The following is a 12,763-nucleotide window of genomic DNA, read 5'->3' as shown; positions in this document are numbered from 1 at the left end:
TTTGAGCTTTAATCTCTAAACAACACGTAATTTTCTATACTAAGAAAAACTGCATTCATAGTTAAAAAATTACACAACAGATGTAAGGCGATAAAGCAATGGATACCTAAAGCCTGTACCATGAATTTTTGACGTTTTAGAATATGCTACTCGATAGCGTTGACATTCTGTGTATGGAGAAAGGGAACAGCGTTCCCTAATTGTAATTAACTTAAAACAAACATTACATTATATTTTCCGTGACTTTTCAGCCATCAAGTGATGACGATGATGAATCCTCTCCTATGACGATGATGAATCTCCTATGCCACTGTAGAACCTTTTCATTTCACAGTAAGCGTCAGACTTATATGGGAAATAAAGCACATGTCAATCGAATCGAGAGCGATCGAAGTTTAATAATTGCACTCATATATACTTACGAGTTTAATATACTGAAGTTTATGTACAATGTAGTGGGTACATACAGAAATACGAGTATTAACACCATAATATATAATATTATAAGTACAGAAGGCTCACTCCTTTGAAGTTCACAAAATGCCACCGTTCTAAATTCTTACCTAGTTACATTAACAAACAAACCGCACGCGTGCAGCCGACATTGAATTTGTCGCCACAGAATGGGCCGCGAACTCGCGGCCTCCGGCATGTACTTGTAGCGCGGCTATAGGATCGCGGAGTGAGCTGCCCCTGCCGGCCTACCATGCTTCCAATTTTATCACTTATCCACGTGGATAAGACATCTGTCACTCTCACACTGACATACTTGCTAAAGCGTGACAGACGTCTTATCCACGTGGATAAGTGATAAAATTAGAAGCATGATACGCCGGCTGGTATTAACTAAAAACTACCACTGTAGAGATAAGTATGTCAGCATAGTGTAAAACAAGCTAAAGTGTAAAGGTGCCAACAACAACAAGTACTTACTGTATTAATTAATACATAGGTAGATTAGGTATAGTATGAATTTTCTGAAATGAACTTTTCGCTTTAGCCGTAATCTGTTAAACAAAGGCCTTTGTGTCTATTGTTCACGGCGGCTAGCTCCCGTTTAAACGGCACGTGCTATAGTCTCAGTGTAGTTAAAAAGCAACTATCATGAATCATGATAGTAATAAGGTTCAAATCCATAAAAAGCCCTTTCGGAGATAACACGTTTTGTCATCTTCAAAAAAAGTTACCTGCATGCTGCAAACTGTTTAATAAATTATTGCTATCATGATAGTTGCTTTTTAACTACACTGAGACTTTAGCACGTGCTGTGGAAACGGCAGCTAATCACCGTGAATAATAGAAACAAAGGCCTTTGTTTAACAGATTATGGCAAAAGCGAAATGTTCATCTCAGAAAATTCATACTATAGTAAGCAAAGAGGATCGAGTATTATAGAGAGTTACTGTCAAAGTAAAATGTGTAATCACAGGGCATAGACTGCCATCTCTCGACACAAGCTTAAAACTTTTGAACCTCAGTTTTGACAATTTGGCCCATATTGTTAGCTTGATATGTGTTAACCTTTCAAATATTAATATTAGCGCCAGCTAGCCAAACGTTCCCTAAAGGTGTAACGCCATCTAGGCCACCGTACCTTTTTCTCTAGGGTTTTGAGGTACGTTTTTAACCGTCGCCTCATATCTCTCAAGAAGGACGGTTATCAAGTCGTCTGTATGTTTTTTTTTTGTTTTTTTTTATGTTTGTTCCTCGATATCTCCGTCGTTACTGGACCGATTTTGAAATTTTTTTTTTTTATTGAATGTATATGCATACAGATTGGTCCCATTTTTCTCAGAACCCAGTTCTAATGATGGGATCCTGGAGAAATCGAGGGAACTCCTCGAATCTGAAAGTCATACATATGGTGATTTTTGTGTTTTTAAAGGAACAGCATGCATTTAGGTACGGAACAGTGACATTTGGTGCAGTGGAACTGCTGATGATGGCCAGAACGGAACTCTTCAAATCTGAACGGCACGCTTATAGTGACTTTGGTATTTTTATAAGAACAGCATGCACTTTCGTCCGGAACAGTGATATTTGGTGCAGTGGAATTGCTGATGATGGTCAGAACCGAACTCCTCAAATCTGAACGGCACGCTTATAGTGACTTTGGTATTTTTATAAGAACAGCATGAACTTTCGTCCAGAACTGTGACATTTGGTGCAGTGGAACTGCTGATGATGGCCAGAACCAAACTCCTCAAATCTGAACGGCACGCTTATAGTGACTTTGCCATTTTTATAAGAACAGCATGCGCTCACGTCTAGAACAGTGACATTTGGTACAGTGGAACTGCTGATGATGGTCAGAACCGAACTCCTCAAATCTGAACGGCACGCTTATAGCGACTTTGGTATTTTTATAAGAACAGCATGCACTTACGTCCAGAACAGTGACATTTGGTGCAGTGGAACTGCTGATGATAGTCAGAACCGAACTCCTCAAATCTGAACGGCACACTCATAGAGATTTTGGTATTTTTGTAAGAAAAGCATGCATTTAAGTTCAGAACAGTGACATTTATTTACTTATGTTTGTTAAGCATATTGAGTTTTCAAGTCAAAGTTTGTCAAGCTTCGATTTCTTATAATATAATCGGATTCCTGAGGAATTGAGGAAACTCCTCAAACCTTAACGTTATACGTATATTCATTTGTGTTGCCATCTAATAATTAAAGCATTAAAAGCAGTTTAAAAAAATACTTACACATTTCTACATAATCCAACATTCACAATTAGCCTTCACCAGAACCCGAAAGGCGACGGTTTTTTTTTTTCTTAAAAATTATTTCCTTAGACTTTATCCGTCTATACGGAGTTACATATGTCTTTGGTCCAGTTCCAACGTAGGACTTTAATTATTATCGATATTGACCAGTGATACTCTGTAATTGCTTCATTTGCAGTTCAATGTGTTTCTTCATAAATGCTGGCTAGAAGAGGCTAGAAAGTTAAAAGGTTAATTAAAGGAAACGGTTTTATAGACAAGTAAAACCCACTCATCCTTGCCAATAAAAAAGTTTCATGGGTCGTCAAGTTTATAGAAACGGCAATACCGGCAATTAAAAAGCCAACTCTGTAAAAAAAACATACTGAATTTATTGACACATTATTATAGTGCACAACATATTAGGTATAATAATGATAACTGTTTAACATCATTGTTATTAACGTATGGTGTACCTAAATATCCTAAACAAAACAGTGACTTTTTCGATTTTTAGGGTTCCGTACCAAAAAGGTACAAAAGGAACCCTTATGGTGCCGCTCTGTCCGTCTGTCTGTCTGTCTGTCTGTCTGTCTGTCACATTACTAAATATCTCGAGAACTACTTATGCTATCGCTTTGAAATTTGAAATATTTATGAAAATCCGAAACCTCTACAAATTGAAAGTATTATTTTTGTAAATTTATTAATAATTATTATAGAAAATGGTTAAAATAAAAGGGGGGAAAACTGTAAATGTCAAGTTACTAGGTCAAGTGGGGTATCGTTAGAAAGGGCTTAAACTGTACATATCAAAATTATTTTTTATGATTTTTTGTTCTGGAAAAAAAACTTTTTTTGAAGGAGAAAAGGAAAATGTAAAAAAAATAGCGAGTTTGTACAGTTATATGAATAATATTTGATGATTCAACTATTGAAAGTTTGTACGGAACCCTCGGTGGGCGAATCCGACTCGCACTTGGCCGGTTTTTTAAATTAGATTGTGGCCCAAACATCCTACTTAGGTATCTCTAAGCCTTGAGTTTACGAGCCGGTCTGGTCTGCATACCGATTTGTGGACGCTTGCATCACTTGATGGGATTACAGACCAGTCTCGAGATTATAGTTTACTTGACCAGGACGTGTGTCCGTTGTTTCCCGTCATTATAAGACATATTATAATAATAACCGAAACCATCATAACCAAAACTGATCGTAGGTACTTACTTACAAAATACTTATGATCCTATATAATTGCCACTTTAAGAATTTGTCATTTAAAATACCGAATGGCATTTCTACGACGCGAAACGCCACCGAAACGCCGCAGAAATGTAGTCTGGCTCTGTCGCGCCAATACGCAAGAGCGATAGAGATAGATAGCTATGAAACTATCGTGAGCGTTTCGTGGGCGTTTGTGCATTCGGCCACGCACACTGAATTGTTTAGATTCAGATAAAAATAATCTTTTACTTGAACTTGGCTTGACACGCTGCCGCATGTCTAGATTATGTATTTGAATATTATAATGAGGTCATGTCATTATTCTTCATAAAACGTAACTTTTAGCGGTCTCTATACGTTATATTATATTGAGAGCACCTAAAAACAACCTACTTTTTTTAGTTGCTTTGTTTGCTTGTTGTTTAGTTGTTTTAAGTTTATTTTCAATCATAGTTTAGCTAAAACATAAGTGATGATATGTTTAAGTGATGAAGAATGCATTGACATAAAATATGAAGATTAAAGTTAACGATCAAATATATCAGAAGGGCCAAGATGCTCAAAAAAATCTTAAAGTGTTTTTAAGCGTCTTGTTTAATGGTGGTTAAATAATAATTTTTAAGAAAAAAAAAACCGCCGCCTTTGGGGTTCTGGTGAAAGCTACTTGCGAATGTTGGATTATGAAGAAATGTGTAGGTATTTTATAAAACTGCTTTTAATACTTTAATTATTTGATGGTAACACAAATGAATATACATAACATATACATAAACCTTAAAGTATTAAGGTTTAAGGAGTTTTCTCAACAATTCCTCATGAATCCGATTATAAGAAATCGATGCTTGACAAAATTTTACTTGAAAACTCAATTTTCTTAACAAACATAACTTAATAAATATCACTGTTCTGAACTTAAATGCATGCTATTCTTCACGAATAAGTCACTATAAGTGTGCCGTTTAGATTTTAGGAGTTCCGATCTGATCTTCATCAGCAGTTCCACTGCACCAAATGTCACTGTTCTGGACGTAAGTGCATGCTGTTCTTATAAGAATACCAAAGTCACTATAAGTGTGCTGTTCAGATTCGAGGAGTTTGGTTCTGACCATTATCAGCAATTCCACTGCACCAAATGTCACTGTTCTGGACGTAAGTACATGCTGTTCTTATAAAAATACCAAAGTCACTATAAGCGTGCCGTTCAGATTTGAGGAGTTCCGTTCTGACCATCATCAGCAGTTCCACTGCACCAAATGTCACTGTTCCGTACGTAAATGCATGCTGTTCCTTAAAAAACCCAAAAATCACCATATGTATGCCTTTCACATTTGAGGAGTTCCCTCGATTTCTCCAGGATCCCATCATCAGAACTGGGTTCTGAGAAAAATGGGACCAATCTGTATGTATATACATTCGATCAAAAAAATTTTTTTCAAAATCGGTCCAGTAACGACGGAGATATCGTGGAACAAACATAAAAAAAAAACATACAGACGAATTGAGAACCTTCCTTCCTTGAGAGATTTGAGGCGGCGGTTAAAAATCAAATCTTGTACCTAATTAAAGTAACTTTATTACCTTCAAGCTAAACCGTCATTGGGCACGTGCCTCCATTCTGATGGATTAGTTTTTAATGGGGCTAGAACCAAATTGCATAAGATCCAGCACTAATGCATTGGATTTAATAAGACGATGAAATAGACCGTTTTAGCGATAGATGTGATTGAAGCATGGAAATTGACTAGTTATTGGTCTTAGATCAGTTTCAAATAAACGTCCAGTTATAAGTAGTACATTCAGTTGGAAATTGAAATTGGATGAATAACGCTCATATTTGACGACCGACGATATTTCTTTGATGACCGATCTATCCTAATCTATCATAGTCCTAGGTTAGAATCCACATATTGGCATTTATTTCTGTGATGAGCACAGATATTCGTTTCTGAGTGATGAATGTTTTCTGTATATAATAAGTATTTGTATATTTTTTATGTATACACGGTGCTCGTGAGCATTGTGAGAGATTTTAACGGCATGAATTCCAGAAAATGTCATACTTATATACTTTTCTGGATTTCGCTTAGTTTCAGAGTTATTACCAATTGATAAAAAAATATTTTCTTATTGTTACTCAGTACAAAAGGCTTTTTCAACGACGTTGATGCCATTATGGAAAATAGTCTCACTATCCTTATTGATAGATGTCAAAAAGTGAGAAATAATACCTTAAAAAACCGGCCAAGAGCGTGTCGGGCCACACTCAGTGTAGGGTTCCGTAGTTTTCCGTATTTTTCTCAAAAACTACTGAACCTATCAAGTTCAAAACAATTTTCCTAGAAAGTTTTTATAAAGTTCTACTTTTGTGATTTTTTTCATATTTTTTTAAACATATGGTTCAAAAGTTAGAGGGGGGACGGGGACGCATTTTTTTCCTTTAGGTACCACTTTAGTTGACTACGGAACCCTAAAAATGAGGAATATAGAAAAAAACGTCAAAACTCATCTTAAGTGCGAGTTTTGTGAATAGCATTTACTTTGTATGTGAAATACGTGTGAAATGTTGACATCGAAATCCGTGTTACATACATTTTTTTTTAATATTTGTTTCTTAAACAAAAATATGAATCAATTAGAAAACTATTTTTTGCTCAAATGTGCAGTATATTATTATAAAATTATATTAATAATCTTTCTTACTTTTGCTACAAGTAGGTACTTAACGGTTTTAGTTAAGTAGATGTATGCTTTTTTAACTATCTCCCGTTCGAAGTTTCCTACAGTACATTTAAATGCCTTCCTCATTTAATCTAATGTAAGTACTTAAGTTAAAACGCGTTCAATTTCCAGTAACATACATCAGCTCGTTGATAGACACATGTATAGAGGACGCTTCGAATGTGATTTAATGGTAGAAAAAAACAATATTGTTTTTGTATTTGTAAATATACCTACCCGTGTGTGGTGAAGGGGTAAGAATCTCTTCACCACCCGTTTTCCGACCGAAAATGTCGTAGACGTCGACTAAAGGATAGGTTTAAATGATACAGGTCCTTAGAAAGACTAAACAAGACTGCTGAAAGGAATGAAGAGATTTTTCTTTGGGTAAATATTTTTCCCCTGTGTGGTGAATGGCTACCTCCATAATTATCTCAGGTGGTTTTGTTTTATTTCATACCCTTAATTCCATGTGATCTGCCTACCCCCTTTGGGAATACAGACGCAAGACGCGATGCATTTATAAGTAGTAATAAATGTACCCATTAATGTAGAAAAATACGTCCATTTAAAAGTATTGTCTTAATATGTGTGGCTATTATTAAATGTTGCCTTTGCTTAGTTTTCTGAACTAATGCTATTTACTTTCTTTAGCGAGTAAAAATAAAACATCAGGCGGTGAGTGCATTCGTGTTTGCTCACTAATTAGCGCGCAGGCGCACCTATGGAGATGAGAACAACACAGAAGCGCCTGTATAAATTGTTATTTTAATATTTATAGTATATTACCCATCAAAAATTGTCTCTGATGCTAAAATATGAATCGATTACAAAACTATTTTTAGCTCGAATGTGCAGTATACAGCATGTGTATTCCATACGGGCGAATATCCTAATACGATTAGAATCGGACCTAAGGAGCCTGACTACATGATTTTTTTTAATAGATGAGTTTTTTACTACATACGTCCACGTCCATTAGCGTACTACCTAAACGTCATTACAACATGACGTTTACGTTATGTCACATTATGTTGGAGCAGCAATGTACGCCATTGCTGCTTGATCAGATTAAAAAAAAATATTACTCTTAATTAATAACACTTTTTAACAAAATGATTATTTTATACGATTCGTATGATCAGATACTAACTAACTGGATAAGGTGCATTAGGGTAATTCCGAATGACAGAAATGCTCTGGTAATTCCGAAAGGGGAATCTTGATATGATGGAAATAATGGTGATTTTTGTGCGACTTTCGAAATTAGACGACTTTCGGAGTTACCCTTATGCACCTTACTTTATTCGCCCGTATGGAATCCACACGCTGTATTATTATAAAATTATATTGTAACTTAAATTACAAATTATTTGAATTTTATAGAATTTCATAAAGCCCTATCGTACCGGTCACGTCACAGATTGCTCTCTTTTTATATAAGGAATGGTGCAAGCGCCTATAGAGGTAAGATTAAAGGATATTAATTAATAAAGGGTCAGATAGATGTAAAATCTTCCGAGTAACAAAGCACTACGAGAGGGGCTTTCTAACTGTAACCCTCATCAAAACCCCTCCAATCTTCCCCACCTTACCTAAGGTCTTATTTTTTTTTACCGTGGATTGGTAATTTGTAGAAAATATTGGAAACAATAAAGAAAAAAAAATTATAATGACAATTTTTCCATCTTAAAACTGTAAAGTATTGCAAAATAATATTGTCTAGGAGATTCTCAGCACTGCTAGGATTATTTTTATTCTTTTAGTTTCTAAGCCGGCACAATGTTTCTGTTTGCGCACTATGCCTATCTCGGGCCCTCGTGAGGCTGTTGGTACATTAAGACATTAGTTATTTTTAGTTTTCGTTCAGAATTTGATTTATTTTGGTACGCCACATTTAAATAAATACACCTCCAAGACAACTTTTATTAAAAAATTGCATTGTAATATCTTTTGTAGGTAGGTATGATAGTTCCCTATCACTATGGTTACTATTTATTGATAAAACATTATGACTTTTATTTTTACTTTTGATTTCTTACTAAAATTATTAGCCGTAAATAAACATAAAATATTACATAGGGGCCGTCCACTTATTATGTTATGTCACACAGATATTTCATATTTTTAATAATTTTAATTGTAGACATGTTGTGTGTGTCCCACCTTATAACATCGGGCCTAACTTGCCTTCAAACAATGTAGAGATGCAGATGTAAACCTATTTCTAAGAAAATGCATTCTCAGTAGATGTAGATACTTCCTATAAGAAGGAGAATAAACTGTATGAATGTACATGTACACAAGTAGCTTGGGTGATGAGGACTTTGATATGATTAAGAATAGAAAAAGTATATCATTAATTTATTAAAAAAATACTTCTTAAGGTTTTTAGATACGAGCATATTATATTTCTATAGTTATTATAAGTATATTCGATATTAACCCCCGACGCAAAAACGACGGGGGTTAAAAATATATAAATAATATAAGTTTGACGTGTCTGTCTGTCTGTCTGTCTGTGTATGTGTCTGTGGCATCGCAGCTCCCGAACAGATGAACCGTTTTCTATTTAGTTTTTTCTGTCTGAAAGCTGAGTAAGTCGGCAGTGTTCTTAGCCATGTTTCATGAAAATCGGTCTACTACATATGTCGCGGTCGGGGGGTTTTTAATTATGTAGTTAGGTTATATTTCAAGAGAGCCAAGCGTGCAGTGTACGCGACACCTCGCGCGCGCGCGATGAGTACCTTACTCATCATAATCGCATTGTACTCGTATTGTTCCACCAACGAGAATGTTTAGTCGAAATTACATGAATTGCCTTTCTTTGAAATCTTTAGTATCATTGTTTTGCTACAGTTGCTACTAGGCAAGCAAACAGCAGATGGCACCGTTACCTGTACGAATACAGTACGGGTAAGGCGGTACTTTTGATTAATAATGCCATCTTTTCATTTCCTTTGCAAGTTTCATACCACTTGGTAGATAATTAAAAGTTATAAAACTCCGACAAGACTAGAATTTAGTTGGTGATTTGCTTATTTTTATTTCTTTTAATTAGTATGTATAATGATTGTAAATGGGTTTTGCTATTAACATAAGAAACGTTTATATTGTTAATTTCAATCTGTAGCATAAGTATTGGAATTGGCACTTTTATTTTGAGAACATTGTGTAATAATTATAATTATAGCAGTAAAAGTACCCATGTTGAACAAATCTTATACTATTAAACGAGCAATTCTTGTATATTTATTTATTTATTTATCTATTTATTTATTTATACCGACGATCTCGGAAACCGCTCTAACGATTTCGCTGAAATTTGTTATGTGGGGGTTTTAGTGGGTGAAAAATCAATCTAACATATCCTTAGGTCCCGGAAAACGCGAATTTTCGAGTTTTCACGCGTTTTTCTTCGCGCGCCATCTCGTGTGGAGTAGTCGTACTGTTGAGACAGAAGTCTTTCGGTCGATGTAAGTATTATTTACTTCAAAGACTAGATGGCGACACAGGTCAAGGCTAACACGAATAGAAAAATACACTGAGCTTTTGTGACGAAACGCGCGCCATCTCGTGTGGAGTAGCTGTGTTGTTAAGACTGAGAGTTCTTTCGATTGATCGATGTAGGTACTATTTATTTTCGAACTAGATGGCGACACAGGTCAAGGATACGAAACAGAACCGAGCGAAGCTCGGTCGCCCAGATATTTATTCTAAAACGTAAACAGTCATATTAAATAGTGGCTTTTTCACTTCGCAAAACAAACATGTCATTAAGTATATTTTAATGATGAAAACCAATAATATAAGAGTTTTATCTAAAAGGAATTAAATTAATGTATTAGTTCATAGTGTAGTTTAATATGTTTAATATTTTTAACGTGAAATTTTCTTATTATTCATGTATTTACACACGAAGAAATTCACGAATAGCAAGCTTTCATAAAATAGGCTAAGTTCGAATAACTAAAAGGACTTAATACTCGTAAGCCTTCTTGTTAAAGTGTAAATTTATTTAAATTCAAAAAACGAACCCTGCGTCTGCAGGTTTTGTCACGCTTGCCGGGTAAAAATGCAAGACGTCTTTATCGATAAGTCCATGGGGTGAAAAGAGATAGTTATAGGTTTGATAATTTGTCAAGAACCCGTTTAACAATACCTGGCCCCGTAGCCGAATGGCATTTCTCCGACGCCAAACGAAAGCGATACGCCGCTGGCTCTGTCGCGCCAATACGCAAGCGCGATAGAGATAGATATCTACTAGCGCTTCGTTTCGTGAGCGTTTCGTGAGCGATTGTGCCATTCGGCTAGCCACCCTGCCTGACATAAATGATGCGCTGCGCTGTGATGATCCTTCCAAAGGTTTTCGTTATACATAAGGTGCAAATTCAGTTTTTTTTTATTTTTAACTTGAATAACGGGATGGACTGTGTTTAGTTAAATTTTGAAACTATTAATCTCCGACGTCACGGGAACGGTGTTTTCCCCTGGGTCACGGAGTAGGACGGAGAGAGGTCTTTTTCAATGTTACGTTTTATTTTAACTAGTTTTTTTTTTAATAATATGGGCAGCAAACGAGCAGACGAGCCACCTGATGGGAAGCAGTCATAGCCGCATGGATAAGCAACATCAGAGTCACTTATGCGTTGCCGACCTTTGAGGACTCTAAATACCTGCTTCTTGAAGAACCCCATGTCATAGCGCAAGGAGAACACCTCAGAAGATAGCTCATTCCACAACTTGCATGCTCTGGGCAAAAACGATTTTATTCAATTTTATTATTTTATTTGCGGTTTTTTAATCATGGAGGAATGGGGAATAGAATAAGTGGGATTTAGAGCGCGTAATTAAATATTATAAATATTATAATAAATAAATAATAAAATAAATATTATAGTACATTCTTACACAGATTGACTGAGCCCCACGGTAAGCTCAAGAAGGCTTGTGTTGTGGGTACTCAGACAACGATATATATAATATATAAATACTTATATACATAGAAAACATCCATGACTCAGGAACAAATATCTGTGCTCATCACACAAATAAATGCCCTTACCGGGATTCGAACCCGGGACCGCGGCGCAGCAGGCAGGGTCACTACTGACTGCGCCAGACCGGTCGCCAAAATAATATTAATTATATAGGTATACACCAAATTATATAGGTATACATAGGTATACACCAACTATTTATTAGTGTCCAGCCTTTTTGATGTAACAGAAGGTTCAGTTTTTGTCTAGTTTAAACCAAACTTGACCGAAACATAATTTGTACGCCGAAACCAAAACATCGGTCGGATAACAAAAAGTAACCCTATTCAAATAATTCAGTGTAACTGCTATTAATTATAAAATCGAACCACCAAAACGAGATATTTAATCCATCGTAATTTAATTACAAACTTGACTGTGCAATAAATTACTGCTCAACGAACTTTGTGTGGAAGGATCTCAATCCTAAGAGTTTTCAGGGTTCAATTTTATACTAACAATTGTTTTAGGGGTTTCCATCTTTCTATATCTTAAGAATACATATTATTTGTTTGTTGATATTGTCTATAGTTATGATTTAGTATATATTCTACATCAATAAATATAATAAATATCTTATTCCATTCTTAATAGAACTAAGCTTTAGCTTACGCCGTGGCTTGCGTGGGCGACGGTCGCGCGATGGTCGCGCGACGGCGATGCGATGCATACGATATCAAACCTTATCGATATGGAAGCATGAGACGCGACGGCGACGGTCGCGCGACCGTCGCCCACGCAAGCAAGACACGGCGTTAGAATGTTCACATAAAAATATGTTTGAAATAATTTACGTACTTAGTTGTCATTATTTTTATCAGGTTATCAAAATGTAGGTAACGATAATAATTAAAAAAAATAACATTCCAGCATGTCCAGAACTTACAGGGCCTAGCCGAAGTGACTATCGTAGACACGTAGCGATCGAAACGCAACTGGCCCTGTCGCGCCACTAATACGACGAAAGAGCGGTAGAAAGAGCTGGCTATGTGATACGCTAGGAGCATAGGCAATTGTGACGTTGGCTAACCCTAATGTTCGTACTGAAGAAACGGAACCCTGAATAATCCT

This window comes from Leguminivora glycinivorella, chromosome 2 (genome assembly GCF_023078275.1).
Source record: "Leguminivora glycinivorella isolate SPB_JAAS2020 chromosome 2, LegGlyc_1.1, whole genome shotgun sequence".
Taxonomy (NCBI): domain Eukaryota; kingdom Metazoa; phylum Arthropoda; class Insecta; order Lepidoptera; family Tortricidae; genus Leguminivora; species Leguminivora glycinivorella.
The sequence above is the reverse complement of the archived record's forward strand: the minus strand, read 5'-3'. Positions refer to the sequence as shown.